Source organism: Ambystoma mexicanum, chromosome 4q (genome assembly GCF_040938575.1).
Source record: "Ambystoma mexicanum isolate Mex_15411 chromosome 4q, UKY_AmexF1_1, whole genome shotgun sequence".
NCBI classification, from domain to species: domain Eukaryota; kingdom Metazoa; phylum Chordata; class Amphibia; order Caudata; family Ambystomatidae; genus Ambystoma; species Ambystoma mexicanum.
In genome coordinates this window covers 617,559,048-617,578,803 of record NC_090928.1, presented here as the reverse complement: position 1 = coordinate 617,578,803, position 19,756 = coordinate 617,559,048, and positions in this window count along the sequence as shown.

The window sequence follows — 19,756 nt, the reverse complement described above, 5'->3', positions numbered from 1 at the left end:
CATTCCTCCGTTTTCAAAAAACTTGAGTCATTGCTAATAAAATTTCTTTGGAACCACAATACTCCTCGTATTGAAATAAACAAATTAAAACTCTCTAGATCCTTAGGTGGAGTCAAATTCCCAAATTTTCAACTGTATCATAAAGCATTTGCTTTAAAGCAACTTCTACCTTTAAAGATCATGAATCACAACAAGACAAAGCCCCTCTTTGGATCGCAATTGAAACTAGCTTTATCTCCCCACTCTCTCTTTCTCATTTCCTGATCACATCTTCTTGGCCCAATATTACTTCTTATTCATCATTCAACTTTTTCAAGATAATTTGGAATAAGGTTCTTACTAATTCCATTAATAAAATCAAGCCCGAAGACTATTGTTTATGGTTTACTAAACAAAATCCCACCAAATCTAATCTTTCAACTATACATAGATGGTATATTTCTGGGATTCAATTCATTAAACAACTATTTCAAAATGATATAGCAATTCCCTTTCCAATAATTTGTACACAATACCATATTCCTACGTTTGATCTTTCCTTTCATACTTCATTAATTCAATCAATCACTACATTTCTTCATACCTTTAAACAGAAATCCCCTTCTCCTGTTTTAAATGTTCTAATTAATAATCCCTCGATTAAAGCTCCTAAATTCTATATGTTCCTAAATGACTCTCCCTCCCCCAATTTACCTAATCTCACTACTGTCAGATATTGGGAAACAGATTGGGATCTCAGCCCCCCTAGACATATGGCCTAAAATTTGGAAGATATTTTATTCTAAACCTTCTGCAGCTAATCTCACCCAAACCTATCTTTTTATTCTACACAGGCCTTATGTTACTCATTCCCATATTGCTAAAAGCTTAGTTGGTGCATTCAATAAATGTTGGTCATGTAACGAACCAAATGCCAATTTTACACATTTAATCTTCAAATATGCATATGTATTTGCTTTTTGGTCTAGAGTTTGGATACAAATGCAATACATTTTTCTCTTTACAGAGCCTTTAACACTTGCTAATCTAATGATCAGCCCTATAATTAATCCGGTCATCAGTTAAATATAATCTACTTATTTGTTTAACCTGTTTATTAACATTGCTTTCCATAATATCACATTTTATTGGAATAATGCTATTAATCTATAATAAATAATAGATTAATAAATAAATAATAATAACAATTAATAACAATAATAATGAATAATCAATGGTGGAACTCAATTTGCTCGACTCGTCGAATAGAACAACGCCATGCTTCATTGTTTGATTATCTACACAAATTCAATAAGAAATGGAATAGATTCATACAATATTTGAATACTAATGTGGAACAAATAAACTATTTAGTTATTTCCCCCTTCCCTTCCCTCTTGTTTCTCATCTGTCTGAGTTCATGCACTTCCCCCTAATATTATTATTATTAAGATCTGAATATAGTTTTTTTTTCTAATTATAACCAGTTAAGTGTAACCTTGGTCATCAAATATTCTCATTACAGTTGTATAACTTTGAATGCACTAAGTTATGTAATTTCCTGTAAACTTTATTAGCTTTGTTTATAACCTTTGACATTATTTATTATTAATAAAAATATTTAAAGAGGAACAAAAGCAGTTTCAACAAATTCGTAAGTAAAAAACTATGTGTGGATGGTTCCGTGAATCTCAATCTCCGGTTTCAATTCCCAATAACTCATGGACGTGCAATCGGTTTTCGACCAGCTTAAGCATGCCAAGCAGAAACACATATATGTTTGCAAGAATTTCACAGCAAAATGGAGTCGAATATCTAACCAAACCAATGAAGGGATATATTAGCCTGGCCCAATAGAGCAGCATTCATATTGGTTTGATTCTTAAAGCAGTGTTACATGACTTCATTTCAACTCAGTAGACCACCTTTTATTTGTCAGCACAGTTCCTGTATTTTTGTTGATCAGGTACACAGTTGTCATATTGAAGTTTACATTGTCTTCCTATCTCTATATGCCTTCCTAATAAAAAGAGAATTTTCTCACAAAATGCATTAATAATTATATCAATGTACTTTGCCCATTAATTTTCAATAGCATTCCAACGTCTTATAAAAATAATTTAATAATAAAACTCGACATATTTCCAAGCAAATACAGCAGGAAAAGAATAAGGAAAAAAAGGGGGTATGGTTAAAATTATTATGAGAAGACAAGGGGAGGGTAGGGGTCGGAGGAGCGGCAAAAAGGGATAGTATTTTTGGAGCTTGTCAAAAAAGGGTGGGACAGTTGGGATCCTCCATTATAATAAAGAACAAATTAAAGAAAAAAGGACAGGACAAATACATAAGTGAAAGTAACTGTTAAGAGGACCTCATTCTCTTGAACAAGTGGCAACCTTTACTTGAATACGATGCATACAATTGTAAGAATAGAACGTAACAAAAAAGTCATTCAATAACACGTCACTACCACATGCAACCATATAGGTTGTGCAGAGCACTGAAGTTTGTCCTTCCATGAAGTGTTTTAGATCTTTTTTCAAGGCATACATTTGTCCATTGTTTGCCTGCCCTATTTCACCTGCTGAATCTTAACAAGAGCAGAAGTTGGAGGGGTGGCAGGATTAGTCTCCTTTACTGCATCTTGGAATCCCCATCCTCTTTTGCATCCTTGTCATTTCATACAGCACATTTCTAGCCACCTAATGAGCAACATCCACCTCTTCCGATGAACACCTTTTCTTCTGAACCTTCATTATTAGCAGGATCAGATAACAGTCATGGTTGAGTTTCAGTTGTATGATCATCCTTACACTTAGATGTCCAAATGACATCTAAGTGTCATTAGGACATCTAAGTGTAAAAAAATAAATATTTAACTATAACTTTGAGGAAAAGTCATAAATGTACTGTCACTATAGGTCTGTTCATCCAAATGTCCCTATTTATTATCCAACCCTGAAATATTTTATTATGTGAACATCAGCTGAGACAACTCTAACACTTTTTGTGATTCTCCTCAAATGTTCCCTTGCCAATCTGCTGTATGTACACTGGTGTGTTAACTGATGTAAAAGTTCATAAGATGAAATCCATCATCTTAATTAATTATTCTTTTAATGAATTAAGCTTTTATAACACACTTAATACCAGAGACCAGTCTCTAAGCCCAGACTAGGATTTGAACCTGTGTTGCTTTGTGTTGTCATGCTTCCCAGACAAACGTGCTGCCCCTGAGCTATCCTACCAGTCCTCCTAGTGCATGTCTGTAGTGTACAAGGGATTGCCGAATGAAAACATGAGACTTATTACTCCATCACCCTATAAAAAGAGCTCTCTAGCCCAGCACAAATGGCATAATGTCTGGTTTACGTCATCGACCCTAATGATGCAACACTCTACCTTCCTGGAATAACTAGGACTTTGAATATGAATGTATGATGCTTTATTTTAAATATGTATTTTTAAAACATGTTTGTTTTTCCCAGAGACACAGATTAAGGGAATGAATACAATTGTGCTTCATTTTCAGTCAAAAACTCGTGTGGCAGCTAATGGGGTAAACAGTCCTTTAATAGCCCAGAGATTTGTCACACTGACCCTGGATTGCTATATATCCTCTTCAATGCCCCTGGTGCGCTTTTCTTTTAAATTACAGTTTCTTCCAATTTGTACTAGATCTGGAAGAAAGTGGTATAGGACCTACAAGGCTAGATGTATTACACACTATAGAAGTTGGTAATTTGACTCTTATTCTGTCACTTTTAGACAGGCGTTGTAACACCGCAACCTAGTGGAGAGCGCACTTTAAGCAGGGATAGTATATTTCTTGTTCTATCCTTCTGTCTTCTGCCACAGCCTTGTCTTTACATCTTTCTCTATATCGAGCTAGATATTAGCTGAAATTGTAGTCCTTACCCCAGTCGTTTGGGTTGTGTCGACTGGACCTCCCTTGGTTCTTACTTGGCTGCTAATAACACAGATGTATATTGCCCTTTTCTATTGGGCCCAACTGTATTGATGGACCTGTATTTTTCCTCCAGATGGTTCTGCTTCATCGGAACCAATGTCCAGCCCAGGGTTCTGGGGGGACTGGCGCATGCCGGTCAATGTTGTCGCTCAGGAATCACTTGAAACAGTATGAAAAGAGATTGTGCACGAACAGAGTCTGAGAGACTGTGCGTCCGGGAAAGAGGTACTAATATACAGACATGGCCCCACACATTCTGGGGAGGCTTGCAGAGCACTCCCGCTGAACTCCCTCATACCACCTCTGAGGTAGATCTGGCTTGGATATTGTACTAGAAAGATTGCATACCCCAGCTTGAGAGGGGTCCTTTCCCCACCACCCCATTGGCAGAGTCAGACCCCTGAGCCTATTTTACAATTAAATGGTGTTATTGAACGTATTTGTCAGAAAGCCCTTTTGAGTACAGGAAACGTGCACATTGTATGTCACATAAGGATTTCAATATTTAGAGAACTGTTTTCACCATATCGTACATATATTTCAACATAATCATATTGCTTCCAGTAGTGAGCATAAAGTCTCCAAATCTGGAAATGGGCTCACGTTCTTGTATATTTCTTTGCTTTCTATGATATCATGATTTCGACATGCATTCATGTTTTCTTTTATGATAGAAACATTTCATCCAATGATATATGAGATGTACTATTTTATAGATACGCTTTATCGTAACATATATACTTTTGAATATATTACATATTGTTTTATGCAACAAAAATATATTAGAAATTCTGAATTGGGACCCTAATTGTCGACCATCGAAAGTGTTCCTTGTAAGGAGGTAGAAAGTAAGCACGTATAGCATCATGCATGATGTTTACAATCCACGGGTATAACATGACTAACACCTACACTTTGTGTTGATTACATTGCTTGTGTCTGTCTACCTTTAGTGCATATCATTGTGTACAACCTAAGCTCGCTGCAGCTATTGGGTAGTCAAGGTAAGCATTGTGTGATGCCACTGCCACACTGTATCAGAAACTTGTACAAAACGTGAAGATGGGTTAAATATCCTGACCATCACTTAATTCGAAAAGATCCTTCAGCAGTACAGGTGGAAGAAATGTCACTGGTCACACCATATCTAGCCATTTCTTCAGGTGGTAAAAAGTGGCAGTATTGTTTTTAATCATATTGCATGTTGTTTGAGTCAGTCATACTAACCTTTGTAACGCACACGCCCTATGTTAAGCTTTTCCTAGTTTTAGCCGGCAGCCTATAAAACACTTTTTTCAGTTTGTTTGATGATCTTACATGCTGTTAGGTCGCCATTCCATGGGCTATACCGGGTTAATGGCCCGGCTTTGCTCGGGCTTTTAACAGGGCCCCCGGGACATTTACCACCGGTATATTCCGTGGAACAGGTACATAACGCCATTAGTACCAAACATGGCTGTTTTCATTTCGTGAATGGGTTGCATCGCGGCGACACGTTCATGAAGAGAAATTCCTTTACCAAGATTGCTGTACTCTTCTATTTTCATGGCGGCTGAAAAAAGGGGAGCGGAGAGGAAGCAGCAGCTACCGCCACCGCAATGATGGAGTGAAGATGGGGGCCGGGCGAACTAGCCAGCTACCGCCACCGCAATGATGGAGTGAAGATGGGGGCCGGGCGAACTAGCCACCAGGTGGCTTAGAACGTGGGCTAGATCGGCAGCATCAGCCCACGTTCCTAGCCGCCTGATTGGTTGGCTTCCTTCCCTCCCCCCACAGGGTGCTAATATAGAATTCATGCTGCCAAACACCTGCATCAGAGCTCTCTAACAAAGTTATGTACTCAGGTGTCCTTGACTGGAATCATGAGGTACTGGGAGCCTGCTTTGTAATTTTATTTTAGCTCAATGCCAAATATTTGCTTCAGAAGTAGCATGAGAGCAAAGGTGGCCATTTTCCATTTATTGGCCCATAGTATCTCAGCATGTGTTATTGTACTCAGGGAGTCCATAGCACTGCTTCTTGTCTATGAAAGACATCTTCTGATGGGTTTGTGATGCTGAGCTTCTACATTGAAACAATGTGATGTAAACATGTGAGCCAATCCTTTTGAAGATAAAGTCTATTTGTTTCCAAGCCATGGAAGAAACATAGTGATGTACAGTTAGACTCATACTGTATGCACCAGTGCCTATTTCTGTCTCCCACTGCTAGCGCCACAAACATAACCAATGTACTGTCATTTTCTCAATGCAGGACTTTTTAAAAATATATATTTTATGATTTCAAAAAGAGATTAGTCAGACAGGTTTGTTTGGCAGATTTGGGAGCAACCATTAACAATCCTTAAAGCATTACAGAGGTCAAAAGCAGGTGATCACCCTGCTTAAGGGGCAGATGTCAACAGGCCAATGATTACACAATACTCGGGCCAAAGCGCATCAAGGTCACACTGGATTCAGGACATGATTATTCTACCCAAATAGGAGAACGTTATCTGACCTGAGCTAACCTGTTCAATATTTAATTAGTAGGGAGTTACATCGTATTCCTGGTAATATAATAGTTTAGTTGGGATATGCATGTGTTTTTTTTTTTGTTTGTCTCCGCTTTCAATGTGTATCTTGCATGTGATGGGACTCTTGTAGCAAAAAGTGTATATTATGTTAGGTTCACATGGAACTTGATGGAGAGTTGAATGAAAAGAATTGTACGAAACCCTGGTATCTTCAAGTGTATTCTTGCGGCTATCTCAATCCATTTTGTTGATTGCATATACCGATCAAAATGATATTTAAAAATATGTCATTTCATGGTGATGAAACTTAGCTATCACAAGAGGTCACTATCCGATAGCATTTCCATTTGTTTCACGTCTGTCAGAGTCCACAAAATAGGTACTACAATGCACTGAAGACTTGCATCAGTCAGTTTAAAAGTGGATATTTTAAAAATGGACAAAACATGGATTGCCACACATAAGGGCAGGGCTGTGACATCTAGGAGTGATCGGACACTGTGCTTGCTCATTCCCTAGTCACAGTCAGATGCACATTGCAACGACATGCTTCTACAAAGGCAGTGTCCTCTTCTGCTAAGTCCAGCCGGGGACTTATTTATCACTCAGTTGGGGGGTGGGCTCTTGCAGGGTTGAGGGTACACACGGGTGGACGGACTGGCACCTTGATATGCTCATTTCTGGTGACGCCACATACAATTGGTATGTACCCCTGGGCTCTTGTCTGTGTCCCTAGTGATAGTGCAAAGGCAGATCAATGATTATAGCACCACCGGTATTCATATGTCACGTTGCATGTTCCTGTGCCATTCATTCTTGCAAAGAAATCGGCACTGGTTGAGTGTTGTGTAGAAATTAACAGGGCGTGTTCATACAAAACCAGCTCACTCTCCGGTTTCGCGTCTGTCAATACCACATCAGATTATCCAAGCGCTTGGTATGGTATGGTATTGTTTATTTATATTGCGCCTATTCACAGGCAAGTGTTTCAAAGCACTCAAGGAGGGTGGGAACATGGGGAAAAAACAAACAGTCGCTCAGAGCCCTTGAAATTCGGAGACGATAATAGTCTGCACAGGCAGAGTAAGTGCGTGAAAAATACATTTAACAGTTTGGGATACAGCAAATAGGCTTGCAGCGATTCTGCAGTTTTACAGTGTAATTAAGGGGTGAAGACAAGAGTGACAGACAGGCAGAGGTCAAAGTGGGCGGGAGTGGTAGGGAGTGCTGCTCCCATACTTTTTATTTTGTAAGTTTCATCCGTTCCTATACTTTTGTTGTAGCAGGTGTGTTTGTTTGGGGGTTTCGATTGTGCGTAGAAGGGGGTGCATGGGTGGAGTTTGTGGGGAATGGAGCAGACCAGTAGACAACATAGTTCCACTACTTCTTTTCATACACTTCGGCCACTGCAGACAGGCGATCTTCAGGCGCAGTGTGTACAGATCGAGCAAGTGCAGGGAGGGGGAGGATCAATTGCACCCGGTCGGTTGAGACTGGCATAAGTGCAGAAAGTGCTCCCCTTTTTAACAGGAAGCGGTAATAACCCAAATGGTCAAAAAATCATTGCACTGTATGCCCTATATCAGGGGAAGCCAACCTGATGATGTGTTGTCTCAAATCTCCCCTCAGCCCCAGCAAATGTCATCAGTGGTGAATGATCATGGGATCTGTGGGCCAAATGGTTGGCAACTCCTGACCTATATGATCGCCTCGCCTGCTTGTTTTTTATGCAATGGAGAAAACAAAGTGAAGAGCAGGATGTATGCCATTTTTTCTGCTGGTTACCATTTGGGCATGAGTTATTAGGCTTTCATTGTCATAACACTGAGTGAACTGAAGACACTTTGAAAACTGCCTATGCGCATTTAATATCATTATTTTCACATACAATAGTAACTAGGGCTTTACCACATGTCCCTGTATAAAACAGATTAATGGTGATGGCTGTTCTGTAAATAAAAAGAAAGGGTGTTTTCAGTAGGACAGCACAATATAACTAATGAGTTATGTTTAAAGTTATTACGATCCTTACGCTTTGTTGATACACATTGTCTTTTATACCTATGTAATCACCGCATGTATTAAGTATTTATCCAAATAGTCAATAATCCAACGTCCATTCCCCCTGGCTCTGGTAAATTCTCCTGTGGGATTTATAGTTTCTTAGTTCTAGCTCACCCACCATTCAAAGATCTGTCAACTCCCCATAAGGCACTCCGGGATCAACCCTCTTCATAGTTAGACTATACAGTAGTTGCAAGGTTGTTATGAGTATTTGCCAATTTTACAACATAGAGAAAGATACACTCAGTAGAGCACACACATTGGAAATCAGAATGTTAAACAATATGACAGACTTACACAATTCTGAGGGACTATCAACTACATAGAGAATTGGGATGAATTGACACAGTAAACAATGTCTGTTTCTTTAGAGAATGTTTAGATATGTTTGAGACAGCATTGAGTAGGCAGCTGACAGGTGAAGAGGCCCTGCCAATCAGCTGCTTCACTCACCACCAGTTTCCGTGCCATCCAGGCATCTACTTAAAGACTGCATGCCAGCTGTAAGCAGACAGCAATGAGAAGGCTGCTGGCCATACGGTTGCTCCACCCAAAACAAGTTTTCGCACTTTTAAGACATCTACTTAAGGATGGTAGGTGAGTTCCAAGCAGGGAGTATTGAGTAGGCAGCTAGTCACTTGATCAGGCTCTGTCAATTAGCTGTTTTGCCGACCACTAGTGTTTGCGCTTCCAGGCAGAAGCCTAAGGACTGTAGGCCAGCTCCAGGCAGACTGCATTAGAAGGCTGCTGGTCACGTGACCAGGCCCTGCTTCTGAGCTGCTCCACTCACCACCAGTTTTCAGGCTTCCAGGCATCTGTTTAAGGAATGTAGACCAGTTCCAGGCAGGCAGCATTGAGTAGGCTGCTGGTCGAGTCACCAGGTGACAAGACCCTGGCGCTCTGCTGCACTGCCCACCACCAGTTTCTGTGCCTTCCAGCCATCTACTTATGGACTCTAGGCCACCTCCAGGCAGACAGCATGGAGTAGGATGCTGGTCATGTAATCAGGTCCTGCCACTCAGCTGCTTCGCTCACCACCAGTTTGTGTACCTTCCAGGCATCTACGTAAGAACTCTAGGCCACTTCCAGGTAGACAGCATTGAGTTGGGTGCAAGTCATGTGACCAGGCCCTGACCCTCAGCTGCTTGTCCCCCACTAGTGGGAGAATCACAAAATGTCTACTTCATATGAAACCCATCTGATTCTTATGTATAAGGCCAGAAATCGCTCTTTATAAACTAGATGTGAGAACCTTAGCAAATGTCTTGTATTAGAATGAAGTAGTGAGATGGCCTATACACCTCAGACATTCCTTCCCTACCTTCGAACCTAAGAGCATAAGGCCCACTTGGTAAAGGTTTGTTGGCACTACCTATGAGCATATGCATTGTTAAGAGCAAGGAGAAGTTTGTGGGCAATTGTTTCTTATACAATTTATAAATAACAATCATAAATATCAATGAGTATTCCTTCAGGTCAATTCCAGGCACGTACATTGAGGTCAATGGGAGAACCTCATAAGGGGGTCAAACTAACACACACCTACGGATCAGGGGAGGGGGTTGTTAATTAATATAGATTCAAGTTACTTATAGTCCTAATAGGAGGAAATCGATCTCCAGGCAGCAAGTCACAAAAGGTCAAATTCTAGGCTTGTGGGATGGGCTGGATGAACTTCCTCACACATGATCACATAGGGGAGACTCTCCATTTACAAGATTGTAATGTTGTTTGAGCCATCCAATGATTCTCTTTTACTTTTGGCCGCGTTTTCTGGTTACTCCGAATTAGAGTTATCCAGTTCAGAAATCACAGAGCTAGATTCCTCCTCTTGTTGTTACCTACTGATGCTTGCAGAAAGAAAAGTGTGATGGAAGATTACTAAAAAGATGTCACTCATCTTGGATCTGAACACAAAAGATGGTGGGATAGTTAAGCTGATGCCAGAGGTACGATCCTTTCAATACAGCAAATACTTAAATGATGTTGCGTCTCTTCAAATTTCAGTGAAAGGTTTCCATGCCAGTCCAGAATGCATCTATTTATTAACAAAAATAATGGGAGCCTTAAAGCAGAACAGCAGTTGCCAGTAAAGGAGGCCAGTGTGCTCTCTAGGATACTCCCTACCAAGATGGCAACAGGAATGTCCAAACCAAATTTGACAAGTTTTGGATTAAGGGAGTGCTAGAGTAGTGTTTCATAGGGAAAATAAACAACGCGACTACTGATGCCCAAAGGAAATACCCGACATAGACATGTGCAGGTTTGATATCTGTTTTATTTCCCTTGTTGCTATAATCCAAAGTGTGCCAGAACAGCAGTAAAATATACAATAGGAGCTCATCTGCTAATTACATGGGCTGCTAAGGTCAATGCATCAGCATGCAAGGCACTTGCTCCAGTGAAGGGTCCCACCCCACCTTAAGCACACCAAGTGGTTACCAGCAAACTCTCAGGCCAGAGATCTACAGAAAACCTCCATGCTGGCAGGTGGTCAGTGGCTCTGTGTCCCACAGCAGCTCACCAAAAATGGGCATCTTCCGGGTTGATCAATGAGTCTTCAAGAAAGTCCATCTGCCACTAAGGCACCGGGTCCACACTTAAAAAGGCACACACGCACTGGCCTGCACATTCATGGCATAGGCAGCCGGCTGATACTGCTCCCCTGAGGGATTGCACAAAGCAGAGCAATCCATGATTTCCACCCACACAGCCACCACTTCTCGCTTCTCTCTCCACATGCTCACACAAAGATTAGGTGTATTTTAAAGTCTGCTAGATGAATTTTCTATAAAAGATTCCTCCACCGAAAAGTGACCTCTAGTCTCAATACCTTTATCTACAATCTGGGATTTGGGCATGTTAAAATAATAAAGGTCACGATACTTTCTTTTGCTTTGCCCTTCAAAGGCCCAGGACAGGTAGGTATACCAATTGGCTTTAGGTACCACCACCAGGTAAGCTCTTCCTTCCAGACTGCAGACCTGCTTAGAAAATATTTCTTAGATAATTTGTTCCTGATTTGGTACAGATATTTGCATTCAGTCTCGTCTCAAGCGGCCTAGCATTTTCTTTGTCCTTTTCCCCATGAAAACATCCTTCCCCATTCAGCTCTTTCTCCCACCATGTTTTACAATCGCTCTATTCCTGAGCTCTTAATTCTCACACCAGCAACAGAAGACAGGGGCCTATGCTCTTATCTGATCGCCACCGCCAGACTTATGGAAGGAGACATCTGTACTGTTCCACATGCAGTTTAGATTTTGCTCTTTCATTTCACTTCAGCTCAACACTGAGGTTAGAGATTTTCTGCTCACTGTCTTCCATATTCTCTGTTTCATTTCAATGTGTGAATTGTAAAGGTGCAGAAGGAGGAGACTGACACATAGGTGGCATGTTTAAACAGTCAGCTTTATTTAAGCTCGTAAAAGAAAAGGAATCCTACGCATGCCTAACTCTAAGAGGGGTTTCCCTGCCTCAAAGTAACTACTAAGGTTTGTATCTGGATGTCCGAAATCATAAAAGTCCAATGTCCTGTTTGCATAGACCTCACTCTGTCCCTTACTTTAAATTCTCATATAACTAACAAAAAAGGGGTTGTTGCACCAGAACAATGACTCCCTTCTTGTGGACAGGAGGAGCACAACCAAGTTCTCATTTGTGTAGGACTGCCTGAGAGAATGCTTCGCTGCTCCGAGATTGTGATATTCTCCTTAGGATGCAGGCAATATAGTTTCTGACATAAAGTTCCACAAGTCGTTTCAAACAGAAGTTCCCAAAATATTTCGGGTGTTGTAATGTTCGTTGCTCCTCTCCCAGTCAAGGAGAATGATTCCCTTCCACTTGATTCTTGATTTTACTCCTTGTTCAACAGGCAGAGTTACCAACACCAGGGAGAATGTCTCCCCTTCCCCTAGACTGTAGAAAACTTCTCTGGCATTTCACAATGTTAGCTTTCTTAGCCGTGAACCTGTAGGCCCTTTAAGCGAGGTAACAATTTATCGGATGGATGGGGATGCAGAATGCACTCTTAAACTAATAATAAGACTGACTCGGAAGTTGGGAAAATGTTGATGTTTTATTCACAATTATCTAAAACAGGGAGTACAATGGATATCAACGGACGTCTCACAGTATTTCTCTCAACGTGTTACATGAAAAATACAGTTATGTAATAAAAACTTGTCATCAGTAGCGTCATACTACGTGGCAAAATAAGAAAACCTACGTTGGATTGTGGGTGGTCTACGGGCAACATCTAGGTATACTTTCTATGGGGAACAGGATTGTGATTGGGTCCCTACAATCAGATGGACAACTATGCCCACCCCTACTGCAAGTCATCCTCAGTGTCATAAAATACAAGTTTCATTGGCTTTCAATCTATAGGGCTCTTTGCTACGTTCCATCTATAATTGGTTGGCACGCTTGTAGCCTTCTGGCATATTCCACTCACTAGCAGCACGCAAGCAGGTACCGCAGGTGTTTGTGGGTGGACTTGACCATGTCTTCCCACTCCATTAGCCCATCATCCATCATCACTCCTGCTGTCTGCCATTTGAATTGTCTTTGAACTCAGCCTTGCAAAATATCACTTTGCCTGAGAATAAAGGGGAGTGTGAACACAGTCTTATCTTCAGTCTTGATATAGCTTGCCCAAACTCTATTTTCACTTACACCATGTGACAGGAGACTGTGTTTTAGCTCCTTCTTCGCCTTTACTACTATTACTTGAATAAAACTTGGCACTCATAATGTTCTTGCATTGCACCACAACAGGAGCTCGCCTCACTTCTCACGTTCATTGTATCTTCTCGATTAGATAACCAGTTTCTTGGCTGCCCCAACTCTTCACACTGGGCCAGACAAGCCTTCTCGAATCTTCCTTCATCGTCAGCCATCTTTCTCTACTGCACCACACTTTTTGCCCTTTCTGCTCATGGGTTCCTATTTTGCTACAATATGGAGTGGAACATCCAGATTCCATATACATATATAATGGTGGCACCGCCTGCAGTCTATTCACTACGTATAGCCAGCCTTCATGGTTACTTAGTCTACTTGCATTGTAGCATCTGTACAGTTATAAAGCAATTTGCATTTTTCTTCAGTGCTCTTCACAAGTGCAATCTTCATTCCCACACATGAAATGTTACTCGACTCTTTACTTCAACATCAGATTCTATAAGGTTTATATACTCTCTTCCTTGGCATCTCTTCTTGGTGCGTCATGCCTGCTTCATGTGACATCACCAATCTCTTGCCTTCACCATTTCACACTTCTTCAGGAAACTCCCTTAAGAGACTGCCATTTCTCTGAGGATACATCATATAGGGCGTTCTCAATGGATACCTTGTCTCGAGCAGTGTCAGTGGGAAAGGTACCATTATTGGCATCCTTCATGTCGCAATTTCCAGCTTCCAACATACAGAAAGAATGGGGGTGAGACTTCCGGTAGAGACATTTGGCTCCTCCTCTAAAACACAATTTCTCATAGGTTCCAGAACTCTGCTTCTTTCTCGTTCTGCTTGTGCCACCTTGGTTAACTTGCCTGCCAAGTATGGTCCCAAAGTAATTGCTCTGTGGTTTTTCTTCTTCTAATGGGAGTGCCGGTCATAGCCCTCTTCTTTACCTTCTGGTACTTGGGGCCCTTTCCTCCCAAGTACCGCCACAAGGAAGATGACTCGTGTTACTCTTGTGTGATGGGTGGCAGACCCCTCTTCTTTGCGTTCAGGTACTTGGGGCCCTTTCCTCTAAAGAACCATCATGACAAAGATGACTCATGTGACTCTTGTGTGGTTGGCTCCCAGCCCCCACTTCTTTGTGTTTGGGTAATTGAGGCCCTTTCCTCCCAAGTACTGCCATGAGGAAGATGACTTGTGTTGCTTCTTTTGGTGGGTCCCAGACTCCTAAACTTCTCATGTTGCAAGACAGACCTAGTTCACTGTCCTGCCAGGTAATGTGACTATGAAGATACTGACTGCACCTTATTAGTTTCCCATCAGCCAGCTCGAGTGTTCCCTCTACCTCTATGGACAGTTTAGTTTAGTTTAGTTTATTATTTGTATTGCGCTCCAGACCCGAGGGTATTCAGGCGCAAGGCATAAGGATATTCAAAGCTTGGTTACAACATGTAAAATACAATTATGTTCAAGTGCCGCTTGGTTACATGTTGGCACAATGAAGTTACGATATATACAGGCGGGCACATTGATGGCATGAATAGTTTTACACAGTGGTTGGTGCATGCGGTGTAGAGAGAGGTGCCGGGCAAAGTCATCAAGGTATATGCCTAGATTTCTGCATCTTTGAGCCAACTAGTGATGCTTTGACGGAACTTGTGATAGGATTGATTGATTCTTAGAGGGGAAGGTGGTGAGTTCCATAGGAGTGCTGCCTTGACCTGGAAGCTGCTGCCTCCTATTTTGACATGTTTTTATCTGGGGATCCAGAGGTAGTTGGTGTTGGCGAGTCTGGTGATTCTTGTGGTAGGCTTCAAAGTGAATCTGTCGGATAGGTAGCGGGGTGCTGCATTGTTCAAGCATTTGTGCGTGAGGGAGGCAGTTTTTAGTTTTATTTTGTCGTGAGTGGAGAGCCAGTTGTTGGCTCTTCTGGTGTTAGAGATATGTTCTCTCTTGGGGATTCCTATGGCTGCTCTTAGCGCATTATTTTGTAGGAGTTGGATTCTTTTGATGGTTTGTTTATTGGCTCCTATGTATAGCGCGTTGCAGTAGTCCAGCCTGGATAAGATGAGGGCTCTGGCTAGGGTGATGCAACTGTCCTGAGACAGGAAGGCCTTGCCTGCTCTGATCAACTTGCATGTGTATGCCGTGGCCGAGGCCAAGGCATTTACCTGCTTGCTGAGGGAGAGAGTGGAGTCCAGATAGAAACCCAGTGTTTTGACCTCCTTGGCGACAGTAATAATATTATTGTCTATGTTGAATACTAAGTATTTGGGGCTGAGTTTTTTGGGGAGTTGCGTGGGGTCTGGTCCATCCGGGAACTCTGCAGTCTCAATCGTCCTCTGGACAGCACTGCCTTTCCTGCACACGCTTCCCAGGCTTCAGGAATGCTGGGAGCTTCTCTCTGTCAACTCGCCTTTTGGTCCTTCCACTCTGGGCTGGGCTTGGTCCTTCCACTCCCGTCTTGGAGTCCACCTTCGTGCACCATGCGGGCTCCTGCAGCTCATCCATGGAGGACTAAACAACTGCTTCCTGAGTCTCTCTTTCTTTTCTACTCTACATGGACCAAAGAGCAGTCGGGAACCACTATACTGCTCATTGTGGTTCATACTGCCGCCTTGTCCCAGTACTGCATGTTCTTCTGAAAGTCAATGGAGTTCTTCTTCGTCTCATTACTGGACAAGGTGTCTCCACTTAGATAGTTTCTATTCTTCGTCGTCCCGGTACTTTCTAGGGAAATTGGTATATCTTCCCTTACAGAGCCTGCACTCTTCCTCGTCCCAGTATTCCCAAGATGGTAGGATAACAATAACATATGTATATGTAAAGGTAGGGGGTGATGTTAGGGTTGTACGAAGGTCAGGTGATTTGCGGGGACACTTTGTTGTCCTCTGATAGTCCTCCCTATTTTAACAGGGGGTGTCTCTCCCTATGAGCTCCTCTCTCTGAGTACCACTCCCAGGGGGACTATCAGGTAGCGGCCTCAAACCCTAACCTCATGACTACCCAAGGGGAGAAGGGAGGACATTCGAGAATTCGTCACAGTATGCAGTGCGTGAGCATATGTAAATGGATGGACTGTGGAGATGCATAGAGTCTCTAAATTTTCCCACAGAGCTATTCATCCTGGTGAAGTACCAATTCTGCCCTACATGTTTGTATGCATGTATGAGTTTGGTATTGCACAACTGTTTTAAACTATAAAATACAAAAATTCAAGTTGTACAATTTATCTCATTCCCCTTTCAGAAACTCCTTTAAAAATATATTTGTTCTGTCATTAAAGCATACAAACATACCACGTTTTGTTTCAAAGAGGTGATTGACTGGTGAATGTTGGTTTTGTTTTTCTACATTCTAACTGTATAACGCATATTACTTTTTAAAAGAGCACAGTACATTTAATTAGATAACATCCCAGAGAAGTGAATTTGCATCAAAGCTAGGGTAAATTTCTACGCTGGATGCACAGCTAAACACAAGTCGTGACACCAATTGCAAGTACAGGTACTGCAATTGAAGTGGCATTACAAGTATATTGCAATATGGTAGGTGTCAATGTTTATCCCCTTTCACAAAGTTTTACACATTTAATTTCTGAAACATGGTCACCATCTTCTGGAAATTGTAAAGTCTAAACTTTTTTGATTTTCTCTGGGGTAACAATATAGTCTTCCTTGGGTTGTATTTTCCTGAGATGTTGCGTCTCTGTCAGGAAGGATAAATATCAGCCTTATTGGCAGTACGATGAACCAAGTCAAAAATTGACAACAAAATCAAAGACCCAAAAAAAATTCCAAAACAGGTGATTACATTGTGGCCAACTGTAAAAACTGAAGATTCCAATGTTCAGTCTACACCCACATCATGAGTGAAGTCCTCAACAGATAATTCCACCAATCTGTCAATGCCTGATGAATGGCAAGCAGTTATTTGTCTGCAAGGCAGATTTCAAAATCCAAACGTCATGACTTGATACTCAAAAAAGACATACTGAGTCCTGAAATCCCATCTTCCACTCATCTCCTTCTCTGATTATGACCAGAATCCTTTAACTAAAACAAATTAAAACAATCCTAACTCACTAGTAAGTAACTATGCCATTTTCAGTCCTAAGGCACAAAATGCAAAGGGTCAAAAGAAAATCAGAACAAAAAAAAAAGACAAGTTGGTTCTAGAGCCTTTCTCAGAGATCTCACCGTGCCTAAACCAACACCCCAAAAACAACCCATGAAAACCTCACTTCTCACAACCATTCCAACAACACTACCACCAATCGAGATAGGAAATGGATCTTCGACGCCTCATGGAAACGGGCAATTTGAAGAGTTAACTCAGGAAGCGCAACTAGATATGCTGTTAAATCTGATGCAGCACTTCGATGAGGAACTAGATATCTCAGAAGACGCGCAGATTCAACCAAGTGACTCCTCTCTCGTGATTGTGGATGAATATGAGAAATCGCAGGAATCGCAGATGACTCTGTCGTGTGAAGATATATCTAATTCTACATTCGATTCAGACAGAACACACTCAAATCATACTAGAATGGACGTCTCTTATATCCAATCACCATCATCTTCAAATCAAACACCAATTACTGGAATACCACAACCAATATTCGTTAATCCGAGGAAAACTACAATATCACAAGCTGTTTTTCTGAAAAGAACACAAATAAATGCAGATGAACTGATTCTTAACCGAACAATTGTCCTGTGCCTATTCAAAGCAATCCCCAATTTAAAAAATATCACCACACAAGACATTTTGACAGTAAACTTCACGGATGAGAGACAGCTGGATAGAATTCAACTACTTGTCACATCTACCAGTATAAAACAGCTCATTATTAACCAAAAGAACACATTATCTTCACTTGGATTGGAAGTAGACAATGTTGAACCACAAAAAGAAGCGGAAATGGAAAAAACCTTAGAAAAAAAGGATTCTTTTTTAAAACAAGCTATTCATTCAGACAAGCAAAAACGAGCAAGAAGAGATGAAAATACTCAAAGAAATATTTGGACCAGAGAAAACAGGCATCAAGAGTTCTAAAAGACTGACCAAAAGCATTTTGACCACAATGACCATCAGACATGGAGGGTAATGGATTGGTCACAAACAACATACTCAGAGCGATATGATAATACCCAATAATCATCACTGCAACAACTTGATTTCAAACTCTCAGTATGTTCATGGAACACGTGAGGAGGCAGGCATCTATTCAGAGAACAGGCCCACGATTTGACTATATACGACATCATATGCATCCAAGAATCATGGATCATAACCCAACCGATTTTTTATGGTTATGTTGCCATGATGACACCTGCGATAACCAACAAAAAAGGGCGGCCATCTGCCGGATTATTGACCTTAATTAAAGTGGGCAGTAACCTCAAAATCATAGAATCAATTAATATCAACAAATGGATTCATGTAACTATACTGAGTTTGGTTAAGGAAGATCAATCTCACAATCTCGAACTACTGAGCACAGTTAAGAACTACTGAAACCCAATGGCCATTGCTGATGAAATATACATTGCTGATGAAATATACATCGACAGAGTTTGCACCGGTATGGACAATATCGTCCTAAGATATCCAAAGATCAATATAATATTATGTGGAGACCTGAATCTGCATTTGTATGACAAGGCCGGCAAGGTATTAGAAACAAACAACATGTCTGCACGTGCCCAATGCTGGCTCAAAGAAATGTCAACCAGAAGGCTATCCAGAGTGCACTTTTTGGACAAAGTCACACTCAAATCATCACATACATGGTCCTGAGGCTCCTCCGGTGCCATCATCGACTACATCTTTTTAACCAAACAGACCCATTCAAAACTCCTTTAAGCTGAAACCGTGAAATCTGACAACAGTGATCAGTCAATCCTGACAATTTCTTGGCAAACGTACAATCCGCTGAAAGAAAAACTTAAACTCCCAGAACTGACTCTAAATCCGAGCATGAACAGATTCAAAATCTCCAACGAAAACTTGAGAAAACTGTCAGACCAAATAAACAGTAAATTCCCTGTCAGATGCAAAACAGTTGAATTATCCACAACTCCTGAATAGCTTCAAGCTCCTCCCAACATCAGTGAATCAAAAGAACCAATATCACACACATGCATATTCAAACGCAATTGTGAACCAAAAAAAGGAGCTGAGACGTGACGTGAAGTTAAAAAGATACGGCCACTCCCTCAAATAAATCATGGAAAAATAAGATTACTCAAGCAGCAATACAAAAACTGGATGAAGAGCAATAGAGCTTTGTAAAGCCAAAATGCTGCCAAAACAATGCTACTCGCATTACATAAGAGCAATACGAGAGATCTGTGGAAACTACTGAATCCTCAAATGGTCTCCACAGCCAAGATGTCATCAAACATGGATGAACAGAGCTGGAAATCACATTGCCTGAACCTTTATAAGGTTAACACTACTGAAGAAACCCACACCAATCATCGACAAAAAAAATCCCTGGACTCTCACCTGGAAGACTGAAGACATTGAGAAAGCGATCA